At 36.1% G+C, this 27,779-nt stretch overlaps 1 protein-coding gene across 7 annotated transcripts in view; it reads left to right on the plus strand.

Moving 5' to 3' along the window:
- Dlg2 (discs large MAGUK scaffold protein 2) overlaps positions 1 to 27,779 on the plus strand; it is a 2,050,987-nt gene that overhangs the window by 98,575 nt on the left and 1,924,633 nt on the right. The gene's annotated exons all lie outside the window — the stretch shown is intronic.

Raw genomic sequence — 27,779 nt, forward strand, 5'->3', positions numbered from 1 at the left:
AATTGGGTCTTTGAAATAAATAGTAATCATCAAATTTCTGACACTACTGATCATGCAAACATGAGAGAAAAGTAAATAATGTTAGAAATAAAAAAATAAGCATAGTTACAAGTAAAGATTTAAGAATCATAAGAGAATATCATGAACAAATTTGTCAGTAAATTTAAAAACATAGGCAAAATGGGAAATTTACTAGAAAAAAATATGTTACTTAAAGAGAATAAAAGAAGTACACTATAACCAGCTGAGATGCTAAATCAGAAGTCACAAAATTAACCTACAAAAAAGTACCAGTCTCAGATGGTTTTGAAGACAAGTTTCACCATACCTTCAGGCAACTGATAACCCCATCTTATACAAACTATTTCAAAGAACAAAAAAATGAGAAAGAGCTCTCATATTCTTTATGAAGACAATGTAACCTCAGTACAATAACTATATAAGGATGTTGACATGAGAAAAGAAAATTACAATCTAATTCTCATTTATAAGCACAGACACCAAAATCTTAAAGAAGACATGAGCAAGTCAATTCCAGGATTTTATTTTTAAAATATAAAGGAGTGTCTCCAGCAGATAACTGACTGGAGTTGCATACTTCCCTTCAAAATAAAGGACTCAAAGAAATAAAAAAAAGTTATTTTACTGGATTATTTGAGGAAGAGCATCAGAGTGCAGTGGGAATATTATGGAGATGTATAGAGATACACAATGGGCCCCACAGAAAAGGGAACTAAACACACAGCAGCTACAATTATGTCTCTCCACAACAATAGTGAACAAAGAGGTACTTTCCTTAGTGTGGATTTCAACTAAGGAATCTAAACAGACACTATACTGAAGTGCCATTTGGACCCAAAGCCAACACAACATGTCCAATCAACACATCATTAGCAGAAAGTCTTACTACAAAAGCTACCCTATAAAACTAACAAAAACAACTGATCAGTCAGATGTACAAATACTAATCTGGGGACACAAAAAACAAGAAAAAGCAAAGTAATATGAAGCCTTCAAAGGGACACAATAAATCCAGACCCCTTGAAGAAAGATATCAACAAATCACCTGACAAAAACTTTTTAAAAATGATTTTAAGGAAACTGAATGTGATTCAAGAGAATGCAGATAGACAATTCAATAAAATTAGGAAGATAATTTACCATACAAATGATAAATGCATCAAAGAGACAGAGAACATGACAAAAAAAAAACAATCAGAAATTTTAGATCTCAAAAACTCAATGGGTGAAATAAAAAGAACAACTGAGAACCTCAACAGCAGGATTAATCAGGCAGAAGAAAGAATCTCTGAGCTAGATGATGGTTCTTTTGAAATTAACCAATCAAATATATTAAAAAAGAAAAAAAGGAAAAAAAAACTAAAAGAACTAAGCATGACTTCAAGACTTATTAGAAGCCACTAAGTAAGCAAAACTAGTATTATTGATGTTCTAGAAGGACAAGGGAAAAGACACAGAAAAATCTGTTCAATAAAAAATTGCTAAAAATTTTCCAAATCATGAGAAAGATACAGCCATCCAGGTACAGAAAGCTCAAAGGACCCTTAACAGATTCAACCTTCTCTGAGGCATATTATAGTGAAACTGTTAGGAGTATAAGACCAAGACAGAATTCTAAAAACATCAAGGAAAAAACATTAGGTTATTTAAAAGGGAACCCCAGTAAAACTAACAGAAGACTTCCCTTCAGAAATACCACAAGCCATGAGAGAATGGAATTATACATTCACAGTACTGAAAGGAAAAAAATGCCAACCAAGAATACTATACCCAGCATAATTATCCTTCAGGAAGGAAAAATAAAGAATCTCCAAGATGAACACACACTCAGGGTAATTAATCACCACCAGACAGGCTGTACAAGAATGCTTAAAGGAATCATACACTAGCAGCAAAAGGACAATGATATTATGAAAACATGTGAAAGTACAAAACTCAAGAGTAGGGTAGAAAAACAAAAGAATCAAATCAACAAATGAAAATTAACAAATGTTAATGTATCACATTAATAGAATGAAGGATAAAAACAATAAGATTGTCTCAATAGACACAGAACAGCATTAATATGGTAACAATAATGATGATGATAATAAATGCCAGGGAAGATGAATAGAAAGGGAAACTCTCGTATCATGTTGATAGGAACATAAATTTTTAGTAAGCCATATGGAAAGCAGTCTGGAGGTTCCTAAAAACAAAAACAAAAACAAAATAAAACTGGAAAAAGCAATCATGAAATTTATCTAGAAAATAAGAGACCCAGAATAGCCAAAGCAAATCTTTAGCAAGAAGAGTGAAGCAGGTGGCATCACAGTACCAGACTTTATACTACAGAGCAATAGTAACAAAAATGGCATGGTATTGGCACCAAAATAGACTTGTACACCAACGGTACAGAATAGAGGACACAGAAACTAACCCACATAAATACAGTTATCTCATACTAGACAAAGGTGCCAAAAACATACATTGGAGAAAAGATAGCCTCTTCAACAAATGGTGCTGGGAGAACTGGAAATCTATATGTAGCAAAATGAAATTAAACCATGATCTCTTACCATGCAGAAAACTCAACTCAATATGAATCAAGGATTTAGGAATTAGACCCTGCAACTAATAGAAGAAAAAGTAGGCTCAAATCTTCATCATGTCGGATTAGGCCCCAACGTCCTTAGTAAGACTCCTAAAATGTAAGAAATAAAATTAATAATCAATAAGTGGGATGGTTTCAAAATGAAAATCTTCTTCTCAGCAAAAGAAACAATCAGCGAAGTGAATAGAGAGTATACAGAAAGGGAGCAAATTTTTTTCCACATGCACATCAGATAAAATTGTTTTTCTTTGATAGCTTGATCATAATGTGCCTTGGAGAGGACTTCTTTGCGATTTGATTTTGGTTTTAGCTTCATGGATCTGCTTGTACATATATCTCCCCAGACTTAGCAATTATGTTGTTATATTTTGTAATATGCTTTCTGTGCTTTTCTCCATCTCTTCTCCCTTGGTGTTCCCATCATGAGAATATTTATTCATTTAATGGTGTCTCATGGGTCCTATAGTTTTCCTGCTTTTTTTCTTCTGGCTGGGTTAATTTAAAAGGTCTGTCTAAAGTTCAGAAATTCTTTCTTTTGCTTGATCTAGTCTGTCATTGTGGCTCTCAATTGTACTTCTAAATTTCACTCATTGACTTCTTTAGCTGCAAGATTTCTGTTTTTTTTTTAATGGTATCTATCCCTTTCTCATTGAGATCATGAACTGTATTTCTGACATCATTGAAATTGTTTGTTTTCTCTCATATTTATATTTTTCACTAAGCTTCTCTAAGGTCATTATTTTGAATTCCTTTTCAGCAATTTCATAAATTTCCTTTTCTTTTGTGTGTGTTACTGGATAATTATTGCATTCCCTTGAGGATATCATCTTTTCTTGCTTCTTCATATTTCTTGTGACCCTATTTTCACTTCTAGTGTTTCAGCTGATTTCCAGTTTTATGGAGTTTTTTTCTTTTCTTTCTTTCTTGTAAGTTGAGACTTTCCTGGGGATGGGTGATAGGGTATCAGTTCATATGATGCATTAGCTTTAATTCTGGGTGAACTCAGTAATGTGGTCATTTCTTTGTAGTTTCTTTAGCTGTGATCCTTATCATCATTGTCTGTGTATTCTACGGTAGTGGTCTAGGCTAGAGATGTTTGTTACCATTGTGTCATGATGTGATTTTTGCTAGGGTCAAGGATAATTTTTGGCTGAGTGTTGAGCCAGTTATTTGGTTACGTGTGAGTACTCTGGGCCTGCTGGCTGTTTGGTGGGCTTGTGGGTAAGAAGATTGGCAACATTATGTATGGCTATTTGTCACACATTGGTGCTTCTGGCTGGTTGCTAATGCATGGGGACCTGTCAGACTGGCCAACTGTGCAGTAGGCTGACCAGGGACAGAGTAGTGTCATCACTGGGATGGCTATTGGACCATCCTTGGGTTCACTGTGCTTGGATGCACTCAGGTTCTACAGTGGGGTGGCTGTTTGATAACCTTTTTTGGAGGGGAGACTGGCTGTTCCACTGGTTGCACTTGCATGAAAACATATCATGTTGGCCAGATGTATGGCTGTTCTTTTATCACTGTTGAGTGGACTCATGTATATGTGTATCCTATATGATGCCCACTTTTGTGTGATGGGTTCACCTGGGTTTGGAGCTACCACATGGATGCTACTAGACTGGGCTTGCATATAGGCAGGCCATTGACTATTTGTCAGCTTCCCCTCTGTCTGTATGAGTCCATCTGTTCCCTAGAGGATGAGACACTATGTGAGTTTGGAATCCAGGGTCTTGGATTATCTGCTGGGCCTGAACTCTGAGAAGATGTGGTTGTGGTGCTGCAGCCACTTGTATACTCATGTTGGAATGACAGCTGAGACACAAGAATGGAGATATACTGTGACTACTAGCTTCTAGGGTGGGATACACTGTAGCAGTAAGTCTGGTTTCAAGATGGTGCTGAACATAGTAGCTTAGGTCATAGGGGGTGAGGGATATACATATACAATGTGGACTCCTTCTCACTGGCAATATGGTTGTGTGAACCACTCTAAACTGGGACATACGATGATTGTGGGACTCTCTTGTGTAGTCGCACACATGATTCCTGAACGTGATTTGTCTAACAGGAGAACCACAGTCAGCTCAGAAAGTTTTAGTACAGTTATCATATGTATCAGACTGAATTGCAGAGAAGAACTTCTTAGTATAGGGCATGGGTCATTCAGAGTTACTTCATATAAGTGTCTGGCATACAGATGGATTGGAAGCAACAGAGAGTATTTGTGACCATTCACTTTTTGTCCTTCAAAAATATTTCTCCTTAGTTTCTTTGCCAATTTAGAATTTAGATTTAGAGTTTTCACTTTTTTTTCAACCACAGAAGAGATTATAGAAACAGTGAGCTGTCTGGAAAACTCCACTCATTTTTGCTATTAGTTGGTATATACAGTTTGCTTCTTTGCATAGTGCCTGCTATTTATACATATGGTACTCAACAAATAAATATCTTTATATCATTGCAGAAACATTGCCATCACAAAGTCATATTGTTTGTATCTTTAATATAAAATACTTGATCTCATAATATTTGTTTTATTATAGATTTGAGATAAGATCAATTATTTGTAGACATTTCCCTCCCAGGCGTTTTGACTTAGAAATATTTTTTAAGCAATTGGAAAGTTAAAAAGAATTATCTACCAAAAAATTTCTACTAAGTGAAGCTTTTAGTGATTTTTCACTCTGAATTTTGAGATTCCTTAAGCTTTATGAAATTCTCATGTCAACAATGAGGGTAGAAGATGTTTTATTTATTTATTTTTTTTAAAATTTTTTTATTGTTGGTTGTTCAAAACATTACAGATTTCTTGATATATCATATTTCACACTTTGATTCAAGTGGGTTATGAACTCCCATTTTTACCCCATATATAGATTGCAGAATCACATCAGTTACACATCCATTGATTTACATATTGACATACTAGTGTCTGTTGTGTCCTGCTGCCTTTCCTATCCTCTACTATCCCCCCTCCCCTCCCCTCCCCTCTTCTCTCTCTACCCCCTCTACTGTCATTCATTTCTCCCCCTTGTATTATTTTTCCCTTTCCCCTCACTTCCTCTTGTATGTACTTTTGTATAACCCTGAGGGTCTCCTTCCATTTCCATGCAATTTCCCTTCTCTCTCCCTTTCCCTCCCAACTCTCATCCCTGTTAAATGTTAATCTTCTTCTCCTGCTCTTTGTCCCTACTCTGATCTTAGTTACTCTCCTTATATCAAAGAAGACATTTGGCATTTGTTTTTTAGGGATTGGCTAGCTTCACTTAGCATAATCTGCTCTAATGCCATCCATTTCCCTGTAAATTCTATGATTTTGTCATTTTTTAATGCAGAGTAATACTCCATTGTGTATAAATGCCACATTTTTTTTATCCATTCGTCTATTGAAGGGCATCTAGGTTGGTTCCACAGTCTTGCTATTGTGAACTGTGCTGCTATGAACATCGATGTAGCAGTGTCCCTGTAGCATGCTCTTTTTAGGTCTTTAGGGAATAGACCAAGAAGGGGAATAGCTGGGTCAAATGGTAGCTCCATTCCCAGCTTTCCAAGAAATCTCCATACTGCTTTCCAAATTGGCTGCACCAATCTGCAGTCCCACCAGCAATGTACAAGTGTACCCTTTTCCCCACATCCTCGCCAGCACTTGTTGTTGTTTGACTTCCTAATGGCTGCCAATCTTACTGGAGTGAGATGGTATCTTAGGGTGGTTTTGATTTGCATTTCTCTGACAGCTAGAGATGTTGAGCACTTTTTCATGTACTTGTTGATTGACTGTATGTCCTCCTCTGAGAAGTGTCTGTTCAGGTCCTTGGCCCATTTGTTGATTGGGTTGTTTGTTCTCTTATTGTCTAATTTTTTGAGTTCTTTGTATACTCTGGATATTAGGGCTCTATCTGAAGTGTGAGGAGTAAAGATTTGTTCCCAGGATGTAGGCTCCCTATTTACCTCTCTTATTGTTTCTTTTGCTGAGAAAAAACTTTTTAGTTTGAGTAAGTCCCATTTGTTGATTCTAGTTATTAACTTTTGTGCTATGGTGTCCTATTGAGGAATTTGGAGCCCGACCCCACCGACTGTAGATCGTAACCAACTTTTTCTTCTATCAGACGGCGTGTCTCTGATTTGATATCAAGCTCCTTGATCCATTTTGAATTCACTTTTGTGCATGGCGAGAGAAAGGGATTCAGTTTCATTTTGTTGCATATGGATTTCCAGTTTTCCCAGCACCATTTGTTGAAGATGCTATCCTTCCTCCATTGCATGCTTTTAGCCCCTTTATCAAATATAAGATAGTTGTAGTTTTGTGGATTGGTTTCTGTGTCCTCTATTCTGTACCATTGGTCCACCCGCCTGTTTTGGTACCAGTACCATGCTGTTTTTGTTACTATTGCTCTGTAGTATAGTTTGAAGTCTGGTATCGCTATACCGCCTGATTCACACTTCCTGCTTAGAGTTGTTTTTGCTATTCTGGGTCTTTTATTTTTCCATATGAATTTCATGATTGCTTTCTCTATTTCTACAAGAAATGCCGTTGGGATTTTGATTGGCATTGCATTAAACCTATAGAGAACTTTTGGTAATATCGCCATTTTGATGATGTTAGTTCTGCCTATCCATGAACAGGGTATATTTTTCCATCTTCTAAGATCTTCTTCTATTTCTCTCTTTAGGGTTCTGTAGTTTTCATTGTATAAGTCTTTCACCTCTTTTGTTAGGTTGATTCCCAAGTATTTTATTTTTTTTGAAGATATTGTGAATGGAGTGGTTGTCCTCATTTCTATTTCAGAGGATTTGTCGCTGATATACCGGAATGCCTTTGATTTATGCGTGTTGATTTTATATCCTGCCACTTTGCTGAATTCATTTATTAGCTCTAATAGTTTCTTTGTAGACCCTTTTGGGTCTGCTAGGTATAGAATCATGTCATCTGCAAATAGTGATAATTTAAGTTCTTCTTTTCCTATTTTTATGCCTTTAATTTCTTTCGTCTGTCTAATTGCTCTGGCCAGTGTTTCGAGAACTATGTTGAACAGAAGTGGTGAGAGAGGGCATCCCTGTCTTGTTCCAGATTTTAGAGGGAATGCCTTTCTCCATTCAGAATGATGCTAGCCTGAGGCTTAGCATAGATTGCTTTTACAATATTGAGGTATGTTCCTGTTATCCCTAGTTTTTCTAGAGTTTTGAACATAAAGGGATGCTGTACTTTGTCGAATGCTTTTTCCACATCTATCAAGATGATCATATGGTTCTTATTTTTAAGTCTATTGATGTGGTGAATAACATTTATTGATTTCCGTATATTGAACCAGCCTTGCATCCCAGGGATGAATCCTACTTGATCATGGTGCACAATTTTTTTGATATGTTTTTGTATCCAATTCTCCAGAATTTTATTGAGGATTTTTGCATCTAGGTTCATTAGAGATATTGGTCTGTAGTTTTCTTTCTTTGTAGTGTCTTTGTCTGGTTTAGATATCAGGGTGATGTTGGCCTCGTAGAATGAATTTGGAAGTTCTCCCTCTTTTTCTATTTCCTGAAGTAGCTTGAAAAGTATTGGTATTAGTTCCTCTTTAAAGGTTTTGTAAAACTCTGCTGTATACCCATCCGGTCCTGGGCTTTTCTTAGTTGGTAGTCCTTTGATGGTTTCTTCTATTTCCTCAATTGATATTGGTCTGTTTAGGTTTTCTATATCCTCCTGACTCAATCTGGGCAGATCATATGACTTAAGAAATTTATCTATGCCTTCACTATCTTCTAATTTATTGGAGTATAAGGATTCAAAATAATTTTTGATTATCTTCTGTATTTCTGAAGTGTCTGTTGTGATATTGCCTTTTTCATCCCGTATGCTAGTAATTTGAGTTCTCTCTCTTCTTCTCTTCGCTAGCATGGCTAAGGGTCTGTCGATTTTGTTTATTTTTTCAAAGAACCAACTTTTAGTTTTGTCAATTTTTTCAATTGTTTCTTTTGTTTCGATTTCATTAATTTCAGCTCTGATTTTAATTATTTCTTGCCTTCTACTTCTTTTGCTGTTGTTTTGCTCTTCTTTTTCAAGGATTTTGAGATGAAGTATGAGATCATTTATTTGTTGTTTTTTTCTTTTTTTAAGGAATGAACTCCAAGCAATGAATTTTCCTCTTAGAACTGCTTTCAGTGTGTCCCATAGATTCCGATATGTTGTGTCTGTGTTTTCATTTATCTCTAAGAATTTTTTAATTTCCTTCTTGATGTCTTCTATAACCCATTGATCATTCAGTAACCTATTGTTCATTCTCCAAGTGATGTATGCTTTTTCCTTCCTTCTTTTATCGTTGATTTTCAGTTTCATTCCATTATGATCAGATAAGATGCATGGTATTATCTCTACTCCTTTATATTGTCTAAGAGTTGCCCTGTGACATAATATATGATCTATTTTTGAGAAGGATCCATGTGCTGCTGAGAAAAAAGTGTAACTGCTTGATGTTGGGTGGTATATTCTATATATGTCAATTATGTCTAGGTTATTAATTGTGTTATTGATTTCTATAGTTTCCTTATTCAACTTTTGTTTGGAAGATCTGTCCAGTGGCGAGAGAGGTGTGTTGAAGTCTCCCATGATTATTGTATGGTGGTCTATTAGACTCTTGAACTTGAGAAGAGTTTGTTTGATGAACATAGCTGCACCATTGTTTGGGGCATATATATTTATGATTGTTATGTCTTGTTGGTGTATGGTTCCCTTAAGCAGTATGTAGTGTCCCTCTTATCCCTTTTGATTAACTTTGGCTTGAAATCCATTTTATTTGATACGAGTATGGACACTCCTGCTTGTTTCCGAAGTCCATATGAGTGATATGATTTTTCCCAACTTTTCACCTTCAGCCTATGTATGTCTTTTCCTATCAAATGCGTCTCCTGTAGGCAGCATATTGTTGGGTCTTGTTTTGTGATCCATTCTACTAGCCTGTGTCTCTTAATTGGTGAGTTTAAGCCATTAACATTTAGGGTTATTATTGATATATGGGTTGTTCTTCCAGCCATATTTGTTTATTTATGTTCCTAAACATGCTTTGTTTTCCTCTTTGATTATTTCCCCCCCCCCTTTACTGTCCTACCTCCCACTGTTGGTTTTCATTGTTATTTTCCATTTCCTCTTCCTGTAATGTTTTGCCGAGGATGTTTTGAAGAGATGGTTTTCTAGCTGCAAATTCTTTTAACTTTTGTTTATTGTGGAAAGTTTTAATTTCATCTTCCCTCCTGAAGCTTAATTTCACTGGATACACGATTCTTGGTTGGAACCCATTTTCTTTCAGTGTTTGAAATATGTTATTCCAGGATCTTCTAGCTTTCAGAGTCTGTGTTGAAAGATCACCTGTTATCCTGATTGGCTTACCCCTAAATGTAATCTGCTTCCTTTCTCTTGTAGCTTTTAAAATTCTCTCCTTATTCTGTATGTTGGGCATCTTCATTATAATGTGTCTAGGTGTGGATCTCTTATGATTTTGCACATTCGGTGTCCTGTAGGCTTATAGGATTTGGGATTCTGTCTCATTCTTCAAGTCTGGGAAGTTTTCTCGTATTATTTCATTGAATAGATTGCTCATTCCTTTGGTTTGGAGTTCTGTACCTTCCTGTATCCCAATGACTCTTAAGTTTGGTCTCTTAATGTTATCCCATATTTCTTGGATGTTCTGCTCATGGTTTCTTAACATTCTTGCTGAGCTGTCTATGTTCTTTTCCAGTTGAAATACTTTGTCTTCATTGTCTGATGTTCTATCTTCTAAGTGTTCTACTCTGCTGGTAGTATTCTCCATTGAGTTTTTAAGTTGGTTTATTGCTTCCTGCATTTGTAGGATTTCTGTTTGTTTGTTTTTTATAACCTCTATCTCCCTGTATAGTTGATCCTTTGCTTCCTGGATTTGTTTGCGTAATTCATTGTCGAAGTGATCTTTCATTTTCTGATTTTGCTGTCTAATGTCTTCCTTGAGACTCCAGATCATCTGAAGCATGTATATCCTGAATTCTTTATCTGACATTCCATCTGCTGCAGCTGTTACCTCTTCTAAAGTTGAGTTGACCTGCATTGCTTGTGGTCCTTTCTTTCCTTGTCTTTTCTTACTGCTTGTGTTTCTTTCTGCTTGGTGAAACTGTTGTGTTTTTGAAATGTTTTTTTCCCCTATATATTTATATTGCTCTTGTATAGTTGAAAAGTCTCCCTTGCAGGGTCGGGCGGCCGTCTGCCTACCTTGCAGGCACGGGCGGCGGCTCTGCTCTGCCCCTCCTCCAATTGGTGTGAGGTGTCTACCATGCCCGCGGACCCCTGGGCCTGTTCTGCCGGTCGGTCGCAGGTCTGCCTACCTTGCAGGCGCGGGCGGCAGCTCTGCTCTGCCCTAACTCCAATTGGGGTGACGTGTCTACCACGCCGGCGGGTCGCTGGGCTTATTCCGGGCGCGGGAGGTGGCTCTGCTCTGCCCTTACTCCAATTGGGGTGTCGTGACTACCACGCCGGCAGGCTTCTGGGCCTGATCCGCCGGTCTGTCGCAGGTCTGCCTACCTTGCAGGCTCGGGTGGCGGCTCTGCCCTGCCCCTCCTACCACGCCCGCAGACCGCTGGGCCTGATCTGCAGGTTGTTCGCAGTTCTGCCCACCCTGCGGGCACGGGTGGCAGTTCTGCTCCGCCCCCACTCCAATTGGGGTCACGTGACCACCACACCAGAGGGGCCTGATCCGGGCGCAGGCGAAGGCTCTGCTCTGCCCCTACTCCAGTTGGGGTGACGTGTGTACCACGCTGGCAGGCCGCTGGGCCTGACCCGCCAGTCTGTCGCAGGTCTGCTTACCTTGCAGGTGCGGGCGGCGGCTCTGCCCTGCCCCTCCTACCACGCCCATGTACCACTGGGTTGCAGGTCTGCCCACCTTGAGGGCGCGGGTGGCGGCTCCGCTCCGCCCCCTCTCCAATTGGGGTCACGCGACCACCACGCCGGCAAGTCGCTGGGCCTGCTCCGGGTGCGGGCGGCGGCCCGGCTCCTCCCCTCTGGCTCGATGACAAAGCAAGAGAGACTCGGGTGTCTGTGACTCACCCTCCCTACCAGGAGACCAACTGTTTCTGTCGCCGCTGGTATTGATGAAGTTCTCTCCTCCGCCGCTTTCTGATGACATCAGATCTCTGCCATGTTGGTATCCTATGCGAATGGCCGCATTTCGTTCCCTTTGCTGGGTAACCAAAGCAACGGGTGAGTCCTGACCGGCCCTCAAAGGCCCCGTCTCAGTCCTGTTGCCACTGCCTATGAAGGCTCGGTTGGTATTTACCTCTACAGTACTCAGCAGGACCCGGACCGAGAAGCAGTTTCCGCGGGCTCCTTAGCCCTGGGCCAGAGCAGTTCCGGGAGCCGGAACTCAGCCGCTCCGTGCTCGGTGTATGCTCTGATAAGAGCAGGCTCCAAGAAGCAGTTTTCGCGGGTTATTTACCACTGAGCCTGAGTAATCTGTCTGGAAGCCGCAGGCGAATGGCAGCCTGAAATTACCTGTTCTATGGCTGAATGAGCTGCGGTCAGTCGAAAACAGGGATGGTGTCATCAGCTCTCCAAGATGGTGGCCGCTGGCCTCCTCTGTGATCTGACCGGTGTGGAGAACCGAATTGGACCGCTTCCTTCCCCCGTCTCGAACCCAGAATTCAGCCCTGAGTATGGTGCTTGCACGGCTGGCAGAAACTGCAGCGCTGTATCCCTGTGTCGCTATCTCCTCGTTTCCCAGCGTGCGCTGCAGACTCTAGCCGCGGGGCGATTTGCTGAATAAGCAGTGTTACCCTCTGTGCGACAAATCTCTCGCGTTTGAGTCCCCGTAACCAATCCTCGTGCGATGGAAATCCTTCCTCCAGGTTCCGGAGCACCCCACTATTGCTGGAAATTCCTAACAAGATAGCCTTTAGCCGTCCTGACTCGTCATACTCCCACACAGTGACGCGGCACATGGGGGCAATGCACTCCCCTCGCTGCCATCTTTTATACCTCCTAGAAGATGTTTTATGTGTTATATATATATAGAAGTATTTTCCTGATTATTGAGGAAGTCTACAAATTCATCGAAGACTAGTTCTTGTCCTTCAGGGCTAAAGGATTATGCTTATGTAATACTTCTTATTCAAGTGTGACTTTTATCACATAACGATCTGAATAAATTTCTCTCTCTTTCTCTTTTCTTGGGGGGAGGGATTGAGCCCAGAGGTGCTTAATCACTGAGCCACACCCATAGCCCTTCTTAAAAAAATATTTTATTTAAGGACAGAGCCTTGATGAGTTGCTTAGGGCTTCACTGCTGAGGCTGGCTTTGAACTCGTGATCCTGGTGCCTCAGTCTCCCTAGCTCCTGGGATTACAGGCATATGCCACCATGCCTGTCCAAATGTCTCTCTTTAATAAGATGGTACTTACTTTGTAAGCAAGAGCCATGCCTTGAGAAGTCTATCACAGTGCCCAGTATAGAATCTCTCTATGTTATGGTTTAGATATGAGGTATTCCCCAAAAACTCATGTGTGAGATAATATAACAAGGTTCAAGTGAAATGATTAGATTATGAGAGATGTGACATAACAAGTGAATTAATCCAGTGACAGATTAACTGGATAGTTACTCTAGGCAGGTAGGATGTTGCTGAAGGAAGTAGGTTAGTAGGGGTATGCCTTTGGGGTTTATATTTTTTCTCTGGTGCCTGAAGCTTTCTCTCTGTTTCCTGGTTGCCTGTCCTGAACTGCTGTCTTCCACCATGCACTTCTACCCTCGTGAATCTCTGAAACCATGAGCTGCAATAAACTTTTACTTCTCTAAATTGTTCTTGTCAGGTCTTTTGGTCATAGCAATAAAAAACTAACTAAAATAATATATGACAGTTATTTTTTGTTATGCAACTATATTAATTTCCCATTTCTATATAAAAAATTACACAAACTCATTGGCTTTAAACCACACAAACTTATTTTCTTATAATTTCGAAGGTCAGAAGTCTAAAATTAGTTTCACAGGGTCAAGGTATAAGTCAGGGTGTTTCATTCTGGATGTGTTGAGGGGGAGTATCCATTTACTTGCTTTATCTAGCTTCTAATGATCACCTGTCTTTATTGGGCTTATAGAGTCTCCCACCAACTTCAGAGTGTATCACTTCCATCTCTGCTTCCATCATCCCAGTTCCTTTTGGAGTCTAACTCCTACTATGCCCTTTTTCTAAGGACTCTCAGGATGACTGTGTTAGCCAGCTTTTTGTTTCTGGAACCAAAATACCTGGCAAGAATAACTTATCTTGAGCTCATGGTTTTGGAGATTTGTTTATGGTCAAATGAATCTATTGCTTTGAGCAGGTGAGGCATAACATCATGGCAGAAAGGTAAGGTGGAAGAAGACTGCCCACTTCATGGAAGCTGGGGAGCAAAAAGGGAGAGGAAGAGATCATAGTGAAAATGAACCCTTCTAGGGCATGTCCCAGTGATATACCTCCCCAGCCACACCCCATATGCCTACAGTTGCTACCTCCCAGTTAGTCTATTCAAATCTGTCAAATGGACTAATTAACTGGTTAGGTTACAGCTTTCATATTCTAATGATTTCAGGTCCTGCATTAACATAGGAGATTTTGGGAGATACCTCATATCCCACTTTATAGATTCTGGAGATTTGTATGTGAACATTTTTGGGTGACCATTATTCAATCTATAGTAGCAACCTGCTTTGTACATTTTAATTACTTAACATGTGTTTGATGAATTACTTGTTATATAACTTTCAATAAGTTTTTGCCTGGTAATAGAGTTTTTTTTTTTTTTTTTTAGGCCCAGAATCATCAGGGTTTCCCTGTTCTCTCTAAAGGGCTCTAGGTCTCTGTTCTATTGAACTGAGTCTTATCTTCTCCAAAGATGTTTTGTTTACATTTAATTCATATAATTAAGATGAATAAATGTAGTTCCTTTTTTCCATCTTGTATTATTTGTATTTTTTTTTCAGTGTGCCAAACTGTAATATTAAGCAAAAATGAAGTTTTATTTCTGAGCCTATTGCAAACTTTTCTAGATCAAAGTGGTGAATTTTTTTCCCCCAATTTAAGCTCCAACTTACATACCACCTCCTATGTGAAACTTAATTTATTTCAGGGAAAGAAGGAAACTATTAATGAGTATGATTTATACACATTAATTCATTTCTTCAAATTCATGGTGATGGTGAGAGAGGTCACGTCATATGCTTTGCTTCAAGTTAAAGAATATAATTCAAAACCAGGTATTTGTGGAAAGGTATGCAGTCTGTGGTCAAGAGAATGTACTTGAGAACAAATTTTGCCATTTTAAAAAAAATTTAACCACGTACCAGGTATCTCTTTGCTCTGACATCTTTACCAGCTAAATAGGTATAACAATAGAAACTTCACAATGTGTGTGTCACTGTGTATGAAAATTAAGCAAAGATGGTAAGAATATGTGGGAACTCTCTGTAGTTTGTGTTAATTTTTCTGTAAATCTGAAAACTTGTTGCACAAATTTCAATATTTTCCTCCAAATGGTTCATCATTTTTATTAGGCTATAGGTAGTTTTATGTTTAAACCTTTCACTTTATTAGTTTTGCTGTCATGCTCTTAGAAATATTTTTTTTATTGTGAAAAAACACCAACCCCTTGAACAGATTTTATCTTTAACCTATTGATATTTCTAATTACTTTTCTTGATCATTGTCCAACAATCTTCTTTATCTGATTAGTTATCAAAAACCTACCAATTACCTCTAAGTATCTTTCCTTTTTGTCCTTTGGTCCCTATTTTTTATTATTTCTTATTTAGTTGAGATAGTCATTTTTTTTTCTGGATAATTTAAAAATGGCCTCTGTTTTTCCAACTACTAGTTTTTTCTTCCTGGTAACATATATCCTTTAAACTCCTGTAGAGTGATCTGTTTAAAATACAGATTTATTTAGTTTTTTTTTTTTTTTTGCTCATTTATTGATTGGGTTATTTGTTTTTTTGGTGTTAAGTTTTTTGAGAAATGCAAATTAAAACAACAGTGAGATTTCACCTCACTCCAAGCAGAATAGCAATAATCAAGAATACAAGTAACAATAAATGTTGGTGAGGATGTGGGAGAAAATAGTACACTCCTACATTGTTGGTAGGACTGTAAATTCATGCAACCAGACAGGAAGGCAGTATGGGGATTCCTGAAAAAACTAGGAATGGAACCACCATTTGACCCAGTTATCCCATTTTTCAGTATATACCCAAAGAAATTAAAATCAGCCTCCTACAGTGATGCATCTACATCAGTGTTTATAGCGTTCATTTCCAAAAAGCTAAAACTGGGTGCCCTTCAACAGATGGATGTGTATTTGGGGTAAAAATGGGAGTTCATAACCCACTTGAATCTAATGTATGAAATATGATATGTCAAGAGCTTTGTAATGTTTTGAAAAACCAATAAAAAAATAAAATAAAATAAATAATACTCTAAAAAAATGTCACACACACACACACACACATACAAACACACAGAGGAGTATTACTCAGCCATAAAGAAGAATGATTTTATGACATTTGCTGGTAAATAGATGGAACTGGAGACTATCATGCTAAGTGAAATAAGCCAATCCTCAAAAACCAAAGGTCAAATGTTTTCTCTGATATGTGGATAGTATCCCATTATAAGGCAGGGGGAGTGGAAAAATAGAAGTTCATTGGATTAGACAAAGGGGAATTAAGTGAAGGAAGAGAGATGTGAAATGGAAAGACAGTGGAATAAATCGTAAATTTCCTAGATACATTTATGAATACACCACAGTGAATGTCACCATCATGTACATCCACAAGACTGGGGACCTAATTAGAATAAGATGCATTCCATGTTTATATAATTATATCAAAATGGACTCTACTGGTATGTTTAACTAAAAAGGACCAATCAACAACAACAACAACAACAATAACAACAAAACAATATGCTGGATGCAGTAGTACATACCTGTAATCCTCAGACTTGTGAGACTGAGGCAGGAGGCTTATGAGTTCAAAGCCAGCCTCAGCAACTTAGTGAAGATCTAAGCAACTTAGTGAGACCCTGTCTCAAAAGAAAAAATTAGAAAAAAAGGGGTGTGGTTCAGTGGTTAATCACTTTTGTGTTCATTCCCTGGTACCAAAACCAAAAACCAACCAAACAAACAAAGAAACAAAAACCCAACAACCCCTACCCCCACTGAAAGATATTCATGTTCCTTTTGTTCTTACATAACTTAATGATACCATGGTACCATTCGTTGGAAGCCTTTTTCTGTGCATTAAACACTGTGTTAGATCAGTTTTAAAACTTGTATTTGATCCTCACAACAATTTTGTAGAATAGACCTATTTTAAAATGAAGAAATTTAGGCATGTTGGGGGATAAACCATTTCCCCAGGTTTGTATAACTCATTGATAGATGTGGCACAGAGCACTTATGTAGTTTATGCCTATAGGATAAAAAAATACAGCTTCTGGCCTAGCATATGAGGATTTTCATGATTGAATTAGCTTCTCCTGCTAATTCTGCTACTTTCCTTATCATACCATTACAGCAATATTAAAATTTTAGAGCACAACTTATCACTTTTTAAAATTTTACTGAGAACCTACTTGGAGATACTATGGCAGACTATTGTTCTGGTTGCTAACTATAGCAAAATGAGTAAGTTTATAGTCAGGTAGAGAAAAGAGACATGAAGAAATATATACAACATAGTATAGAGCATATAATTGTAAGACTATCTATCAAAAGGTATAGAGATAATATTGAAGAAAAAGTAGGGGTCAATCAAAAGAGGCTTCACAAAGGAATGAGATTAGAGCTGAGTCATGAAGAATGAGTCAGTTTCCAAGCATCTTCAGAGGTTAAGGTGAGGAAAACAGAAGAAAGATTACTGATGAGGCCAGAGGAAGGAGTCTACATAGGAAACCAGACTGTGGCTCAGGATGGATGTCAGAGCAGAGTGGCAGCCTTCCATGTACCATGTCCAGCAGACATCTATCATTCTGAAAGTGAGTGTGTGTGTTCTAGTAAAACAAAATCAAACTTGTATGGCAGTTCTGAGCATGCTTTATTTTTCCTCATGTTGTTAAAAAAGTGTACATACTCTTTTTGCTTCAAATCATTATTTTTTAAATTATCTGTATTTCCCACTGGAATGGTGACCATATTTTGTCTGTTTTGTTCACTGCTGTACCCAGAACAATGTGTGTATTAGTAATCTTTTTGTCACTGTGACCAAAAGACCTATCAAATACAATTTACTATAGGAAAAGTTTGTTATGGCTCACAGTTTCAGAGATTCAGTCCATGGTCAACCAACTTTATAGCTCTGGATCAGAAGTAAGGCAGAACATCATGGCAGAAGGGCACATTGGAAAAAAGCTATTCAATTCATAACAGCTGGAAAGGGGAGGGGAGGGGAGGGGAGGGGAGGGGAGGAGAGGAGAGAGAGAGAGAGAGAGAGAGAGAGAGAGAGAGAGAGAGAAAGAGCTCTGTTCACCCAGAAAAATTAAACCATGGAGTCATGCTCTCAGTGACCTACTTCCTTCAGCCACACTCCACCTACCTATAGTCACCACCCAGTACAGTAGTCCTTTCAAATTATCAATCCACCAAATAGATTAACCCATCAACTAGGTTACAGAAGTCATAATATAATCATATCACTTCTGAACATTTCTTCATTGTCTCACACATGAGCTGTTGCGCAATATCTCATACCCAAACCATAACACTGTGTAACATAACACATATTTAAAAATATTCCGTGAATAAATGACTGTTGAATGAATGATTTAAAATGGTATAAATTGGTGTTTTAGAGACCCCTTGGGATCAACGTATTTATTACTTGATATAAAGATTAATAAAGAATATTTTGCACATTTAAATGATTTTTATTCTATAGATGGTGGTTGAAGGTGTGGGCTCTGCAATTTGTTTCTTGGTTTCTTATTCTGGTTGTACCATTTGCCAAGAGTGCGTCATTCTGCAAGTTACTTAATTTCTCCATGCCTCAGTTTCCTTAACGTAAAATGGTGAATAATTTTAGTACATATTTCATGGTATTATTCTGAGGACTAAATGAGATAGCGCACGTAAATTGTTTAGCGCAGTGCCTGGCACATAATTGGTATGCAGTAACTGTGGGCTATTATTTTGTTTAATATTTTAAAAAGCACTAAGAAAGGGGCAAAAGAGTCATAGAATATGTCAACTGGCAACATCAGTGAAAGAAATTATGTGGAGCATTTTGTATAAAAGTATTGATACAAATGCTATAAAATAACTAAATAATTAACCTATGGTATAAATAGGACAGATAGTTTGAAAACAGCCTTTTCATTCATAACACTGAGTAAATGTTTGAAGAGCTATTTTGTATTTTCAATGTCAAAGTAATTTTAGACTTTCATTTAAACATATATAAGCTTGTCCAGTGAAGCATTATCTCAGTAGCTTATATTTGAAGTATTCAGTGTAAAGTCTAAATTAGTATCAAGCTCTAAATTGCTATGGAAAATGAGTATCATACTAGATTTGCAAACACATTAATCTTGTTTAGCTTTTAACATTTTATGCATATTGAATAATATTATAGTCACCTCATATTTATTCCATCACAAATATTAATTCAGTTAAAAATTTGATATCTTTCTTTTCTTTTCATAATATTAAGAAAGGTGTTTATTTTGAAGACACTCTGTACCTACAGAAACTTGCCAGAATGCTATTTTTAAGGTAAACATGTAGCAATTCCCCTACTAAAAATCTTTTGATGTTTCCCTAGCTGTTTAAAAAAATAAAGTGCAACATTCTTGGCATGGTATTTTGGACCTCTGTGTTCTGGTCCTCTTCTATTGCTTCAGCTTGATTTTATCAGTGCTCTTCACTTGTAGGCTTTCCTCTCTTATATTCCCCCAAAAGCCCAATTATGTTTTACCTTAGCTTGGTATACGTTGTTTTGTCCATCTGGATGTCCGTTCTCTCCTTTGAATATCTAAAGTGCTTTCACAGGCATATTTCATGTTATTTGCTCTTCACTTTACTGCACTGTAATGTATTTCATTTGTAGATAATTCATTTTTTACAAATTGGAGGTTTTTGGCAACTGGGTGTTAAAACAGTTTATCACCACCATTTTTACAACTGCTCAGATAATGGTTATCACTTTTAAGTAACAAAATATTTTAAGGTATATACATTGTTTTTTAGACACAATGCTATTGCGTATTTAATAGACCGTAGTATGGGGCAAATGTAATTTTTTTGTTTTAGAAAACCAAAAAAATTTTGTAACTCACTTTATTTTGACATTTGCTTTATAGTGTTTGATGTAGAACCCAACCTAAAATTTCTCTGAGGTATGCCTGTACTTGTTCTTGAAGACAATTCAATTTTTATTTTGAAGAATTCCCCTACTTTTTTTTTGAGAGAGAATGTTTTAAATATTTACTTTTAGTTTTCGGTGGATACAACATCTTTATTTTATTTTTTATGTGGTGCTGAGGATCAAACCCGGACCTCCGAGCATGCCAGGCAAGCGAGCTACCGCTTGAGCCACATCGCCAGCTCGACTTTCCTTACTTTTGTGGTAAAAATGTTTTTATCTCTGGGCATGGATGTGCTATGTATTCTTCTTTTAATACTTTTTGCAATAGTAAATAGTATATAGTTATTGTTCTTCATATCTTTTTAAATTCTTTCTATGCACTAGTTATTTTAAGTGGAATTGTTAAATAGATATTTAAAACTTGGTTAATGTCTTTTTATGTTGCTCAGCTTTGTTTGAATGTGTGACTGTTTTCTGTGCATATGGTTTGAAAGTAGGAGTCACTCCCTCTCTTGGACAGAGGTTTCATATTGGGTTAGCTTTCTGAACATTCTGCTAAAGGAGTTGGATCAGTTAGTTTGTTAGCTGTATTTTAGGGGAATATACTTTTGTTTTATATTCATCATCTTTCTTGATTCTTTGGAGGATTTTTGAGAAGTAGGTAAAAATTGAGAAGAGCTTTAGAACCATCTCTATTTTGAGTAATAGGGTGGACTATGAAGGCACTGTTGGAAATAATTTGGTAAGCATGACTGTATTCAAATGAATGCAGTTAGTAGAAAATGTAATTTGACTGCCAGAATATAGAAGTCAAATGGTGAAGTCAGATTTGTAATTTACTTACTTATTTGATCTGGTCCATTCAGCAAGAGAATTAAGTAAACTTAGATTATTCTAATTTCAAAGCAACATCTTGTTTAAAAGATGTAGTGAATTAATGGAATATGATTAGGTATATTTATCTGGGGAGGTTACTGAAGGCAGAGGACCTAGATTATTTTATGATGATAAAAACCTGGGTAGGTTCTGGCAAAGTTCTGGTAAAGAACTTTAGCTCTGAAATCATACAGACCTGCTGCAGCCTGTTCCAATGCTAACTAACTCTAAATTTCTGCAAAACCTAAGCCATCACTTCTAGTTTTGTAAACTTTTTAATCTATAAAACTTATTTTTCTCTTCTGAAAATTGGGGATAATAATAGTATTTATTTTAGTGCTTAATTTACAGTGGTCTATCCAAATGTACAAAGTAACTGCTCAAGTGATAGGGATTGTTATTATTATTATTAATGGATTGAAGATCAATTGTTCAGGTATTAACTCCTCAATGGCATAAATGTGGTAATACTAGAACCAACTCTATTTGGTATACAGGAGTGGTAAACTTTCTTAAGAGTCACAATAATGGAGTTGGAACTGAAGCTTAGGGGTAGAGCACTTGCCTCGCAAGTGTGAAGCCCTGTGTTTGATTCCAAGAACCATAGAAAAAAAGTGACAATATTATAAGAGAAATAGTCTCTGAAGGGAGGGAAAAAAGGAACATGGAACATTTGAGTTTGAGGTTCCTATATTATAATGTCGTTAGGTTTGTTTTTGTGTGAGGATGACAAAATTATTCTGTTTGCTAGACTCTCATTCATATATAAGTTTGTGGGGTTTTATGGAAATAAGAAGATAGGTTTGAGATATTTGGTTTGTGATGAGAAAAATCATGACAGTAACTCATTATCATAGTCTAGATGTAGTCCAAGAATAATAGAATATGTTAAGAAATAGAATCAACTGTTTGATTGCAACGTAAGCTTATGTAATTTGTTTTAAAATAGCACTAAAAATTTCTGTAATTTGCAGGATGAAATCCCAATAATTTTACTGATTAAATTCTATTTTCCATTTACTTTTCCTAATCAAACACATTGACTTTCTCTACTAAATCTTAGTATAATTTGGCCTTTGAGAAAGCATTTTTGAAAAAGTCATTGGAATATTTAATCAAGAAAAAAGGCTAAAATATGATACTCTTTCTTTCTTCTCAGGCATGAGGAAGTATATTAGTCTGTTTACTCACTGATTTTCCACCTTATCCAAATGTACTGTGTTTTTGTAAGTCCAATGAGTTTTGTGGATCTGTTTTAACTGTATCTTTTTCTGTATTATTTTGAATTTAAAGTAGAGTTTAATTGGAATTCAGCACCAGAGTGTAATTGCTTAAGACCCAGAATTGTAGCTTGTTAACACTAAAATTAGTTCAGCAATTGTGACGATGTGTTTACTAATGGTTGAATGGCATTTTTGGCAAATATCTATCTATCTATCTATATCTATATATAAGATATAGATATCTATATCTATATATATATATATATATAGATATATCTATATATATAGAGTAAAGAGTATTACTAAAGAGTAAAGAGAATTAATGAAGATATAGTCATAGAAGTTAAATTGGTACCTTTGGTAATTATCATTATTTTTGTTCTTAAAAAATCCTGTTTAAGAGTACATTAGTTATATTAAACAAGATGATTCATTTAGAATGTTATCACTGATTCAACAATATGCTGCCTGCAAGAGACTCATCTAATAAGCAAAGACATCCACAGACTGAAGGTAAGAGGATGGGAAAAAATACTTTTCATATCTTTATGTATCTCATAAACAAGCAGGTGTTACTATTTTCATGTTAGATAAAGTGGACTTTAAGCAAAAATTAATCAGAAGAGACAAAGAAGGTTATTTCATACTGCATAGGATATATATATATATATATATATATATATATATATATATATATATATATATATTATAGAGACAAGATATAATGATCATAAAAATTTATGACCCAAACAATGAGCATCTATGTAAATCAAACTTATTATCCTAATATTAAGAATCAAATAGACCACAGTAGAATAATACTGGGTGACTTTAACATACTATCTCATCACTGGATAGTTCATCCAAACAAAAACTAAGTAAAGATTCTACAGAACTAAAAAACACAATTAATAATTTGGACCTAACAGACATCTATAGAATATTTCATCCATCAATAACTGAATTCACTTTCTTCTCAGCAGCACATGGAATATTTTCTAAAATAGACCACATTTTATGTCACAAAGCAAATCTCAGCCAATAAAAAATAGAGATAATACCTTGTACTCTATTATATTATAATGAAATGAAATTATAAATCAATATAAGATAAAAAGTAGAGACTACTATAACACCTGGAGATTAAATAATACACCTTTGAATGATGAATGGACAGCAGAAGAAATCAGGGGAGAAATAAAAAAAGTAGTTAGAGGTAAATGAGAATAGTAATAGAACATATCAAAATATCTGGGACAGGGAAGACAGTTATAAGAGGAAAGTTCATAGGATTGGACTCATACATTAAAATAATAGAAAGCATCCAAGAAATAATCAAACATTTCATCTCAAGGCCTTAGAAAAATAAGAACAAACCAATACCAAAGTCAGTAGAATAGAAAATAATTAAAATCAGAGATGAGGTCAATGAAATTGAGATTCAAAAAACAATACAAAAGATCAACAAAACAAAGAGTTGGGTTTTTTAAAGGATGAAATTGATAAACTCTTTGCCAAACTAACCAAAAGAAAGAGGATAAAAGTTCAAAACCCAAGTTGAAAAAGAATATACCACCACAGATACTACTGAAATCCAGAGAGTCATCAAAAACTATTTTGAAAATTCTACTCCAATAAGGTAGAAAATATTGAAGATTTTGACAAATTTCTAGAGAATATGACCTTTCCAAATTATACCAGGAGGACACAGAAAATTTAAACAGATCAATTTCAAGTAATGAAATCAAAGCATTCCTACAAAGCAAAGCCCAGGATCAGATGGGTACTCAGCTGAAATCTACCAAAAGAATTAATACCAGTCATCCTCAAATTATTCCATGAACTAGAAAAGGAGAGAACTCTGCCAGACTCATTTTATGAGGTGCTTATTACCCTGATACCAAAACCAGACAAAGGCACATGAAGAAAAGAAAACTTCAGACCAATATCCTTGATACAAAATTTGTAATGAAATATTGGCAAACCACATACAAAGGCACATTAAAAAGATAGTGCACCATGATCAAGTGGGTTTCACCACAGGGGTATAAGTTTGGTTCAACATACAGAAATCAATAAATATAATTCAGCACATGAATTATCTTTATTACATAAAGATAAGAATAATATTATTATCTCAATAGATACAGAAAAAGCATTTGACAAAAATGCAGCATCCATTCATGTTTAAAACACTAGAAAAACTAGGGATAGAAGGAACATACCCCAACATTGTAAAGGCTGTATATTGACATACCCAGGGCCAACATTATTCTGAATGGAGAAAAAGTGAAAGCATTTTCTTTAAAAACAGGAACAAGACCGGGATGTCCCTTTTCACCATTCCTAATTAATATGTCCTTGAAACTCTATCTGGAGTAATTAGGCAGGAGAAAAAAATTAAAGGGATATTAATAGGAAAGGAAGAGCTCAAATTGTCTCTGTTATTCTATATTTAGAAGACCCAAAAAATTCTACCAGATTTCTAGAGCTCATAAATGAATTAAGCAAAGTGGCAGGATACAAAATCAACACCCATAAATTAGCCATTCACAATAGCTTTAAAAAATAATTCTTGGGGATCAATTTTACAAAAGAGGTAAAATGAAAACTATAGAGGACTAAAGAAAGAAATTGAAGAAGTCCTTAAAAGATGGAAAGACTTCCTATGATCTTGGGTTGGCAGAATTAATATTATTTGAATGACCAGACTACCAAAAGCACTATACATATTCAATGCAATTCATATAAAAGTTCCAATGACATTCTTCACAGAAATAGAAAAGGTAGTCCTAAAACTCATTTGGAAAAATAAGTGATCCAGAATAGCCACAGCAATTGTTAGTGAAAAAAGCAAAGCAGAAGGTGTCACAAAATCAAATTAGAGCTAGAATAACAAAAACAGCATGGTACTGGCACAAAAACAGACATGGAGACCAATGAAATAGAAGACACAGAGAAAACCCCACATAAGTACAGTTATATTATACTAGACAAAGGTGCCAAAAAAATATGTTGGAGAAAAGATACCCTTTTTAACGAATGGTGCTAGGAAAACTGGAACTCCATATGTAGTAGAATGAAATTTAATCCCTATCTCTCACCCTGCACAAAACTCAACTCAAAGTGGATCAGAGACCTAGGACTTAGATGAAAACTCTGCACCTGCTAGAAGAAAATGTAGCTCAACACTTGAACATGTTGGCTCATGAACTGACTTCCTTAACAAGACTCTGAAAGTGCAAGAAGTAAAATAAAGAATCAATAATTGCGATGGTATCAAATTAAAAAGCTTTCTCATAGTAAAGGAAACAATCAGGAATGTTAAGAGAGAATCTATAGAGTGGGAGAAAATCTTTGCCATCTGCATCTTAGATAGGGCATTAATATCCAGTATATACAAAGAACTCAAAAAACTTAATTCCCAAACAAAACAAAACAAAAAAAAAACCCCCAAATAACCTAATCAATACTAGGGCAAAGGAACTGAACAGGCACTTCTCAAAGAAGAAATATAAATGGTCAACAAATAAATGAAAAAAATGTTCAACATCTCTAGCAATCAAGAAAGTGCAAATCAAAACTACACTGCAATTTCATCTCACTCAAGTCAGAATGGAAATTATCAAGATTACAGGTAATAATAAATGTTGTGGAGGATGTGGGGAAATGGGTACACTCATACATTGTTGGTGGGACTGAAAATTAGTTCAACCAGTTTGGAAAGCAGTAGATTCCTCAGAAACTAAGAATGGAACCACCATTTTACCTAGGTACCCCATTCTTTGGTATATACTCAAAGGATTTAAATCAGCATACTATAATGAAGCAGCTACATCAATGTTTATAGCAACACAATACACACTAGCCAAGCTATGGTACCAACCTAGGTACTCTTCAACAGATGAATGGTAAAGAAAATGTGATACACACACACACACACACAAACACACACACTCAATGTAATATTACTCAGCCATAAAAAGAATGACTTTGTGGGATTTGCTGGTAAATGAATAGAACTAGAGACTATCATGCTAAGTGAAATAAGCCAGGCCAAAAGTCAAGGTTGAATGGTTTCTCTGATATGTGGAAGTTAATTCAAAATAAGGAGAGGGGATAATAAAAAAGAATAGAAGAAAGCTCAGTGGAGTAGACAAGGGAAATGAAGGGAAGGGTGCAGGGATGGGATAGGGAAAGAGAGTGGAATAAATATGACCTAAATTTCCTATGTGCATATATGGATATATCACAGTGAATCACATAATCATGTACATCTACAAGATACCAATTTAAAAATACTATAAGTAAATAGCCAAAATATCAGTAGAGTAGAAGGAAGGGAACAGGGGAGAGAAAAGGAAGGGGAGGGGTAAATACTTGGGACTGAATTAGAGTAAATTATATTTCATGCTTTTATAATTACATTAAAATGAATTCTATTGCTATGTGTAACTAAAAAGAACCAATAAGAAATAAGAAATAAAAAATGTTATCACTTAATAGTAGCAAAATGGAGTTAGGTGAATGTGGACATTTAAATAGAATTTACATCCATAGACTTATGTCTGTGTTGTTTTATCTCATTTTTGGATAGCAGATATTTCCTATTTTTCTTTTTATAGAATTTTATGTAAGAAAAAGAAATATGTCTCAATGAAATATTCTGATGTTTTTTCAGATGGTAATCAGATCTAGTAAGATAGTAATATGTAAGATAATGTACTGCCTATTTTCACATACATTTCCATCTTTTTCTTGAATTGCACAAATAGTTATTGGCATGTACTCTTCTATTTTCCACACTGTAGGCAAAGGTATTGTTTTAGAGCAAATATGATCCCCATTCCCTTGATTAAATACACATAGACCCAGAAATAAAAACAACAAAAAAATCATTCAGTTTTTTTTTACCTGCACTTTGTAAAAAAGCCCAAATACTTAATCCATGGACCCAGGTTCCTTATGGTCTATATCCGGCAGAGCTTTTCTTTCATCTTACACACTGCTCTTTACTTCTGGCCCACATTAAGAGGCATTTGGTTTTAACTCTCCTATTAATAATATTTCTTGTGGTTGTTTTAATATTTCTTAATAATATGTACATATTATTCCTTTAAAAAATTCATGTAATCATATTTCTCAACTGTAACAATCTCTCTTAACTTCCCACCTTGCAAGATGAAGATATAAATGTCCCTTACCATATTTTTTCCTCTCTACCCTTCTCATCTATTGCTAGCATCTGTCAACCATATCTTTAATATTTTTACATTCTGTTCTGTGAATATAATTAAATCTTATATGTTTGTCTATGTGCTCATTCTAAATATTGAAAATCTTTTGCTTTGTTATGACATCAGAACCATTTTAGTTGGCTATAATATTACATTTCTGTCTCTTTGTTTCCAATTTTGTAATCTTTATCCCTTGAAGAAGAACAAACAAACAAGTATAGCTGGCTTGGCATAGACCAATAATGAGTTTAAGAATAGACCACAAATTATAATGAATTCAGTTTGGGTCCATTAAAAGCAAAATGTAATAAAAGTAGGAAGCACATATATAAAGAAGTGCAATAAACAGACTTTGGGTAGAAGAAACTGTAAATATACATATTCTGCTTCAGAAATCTTGGAGGGACTATTCTAAGAAGTGACAAAAGGCCAGATAGAATTGAAATGATAAAAGAGGGCAGCAGCCTGGAATAGGGTTGAAGGGG

This window comes from Marmota monax, unplaced genomic scaffold (genome assembly GCF_021218885.2).
Source record: "Marmota monax isolate L192 unplaced genomic scaffold, Marmota_monax_Labrador192_F-V1.1 WCK01_AAM20220418_F8-fsc00096, whole genome shotgun sequence".
In the NCBI taxonomy this organism is placed as follows: domain Eukaryota; kingdom Metazoa; phylum Chordata; class Mammalia; order Rodentia; family Sciuridae; genus Marmota; species Marmota monax.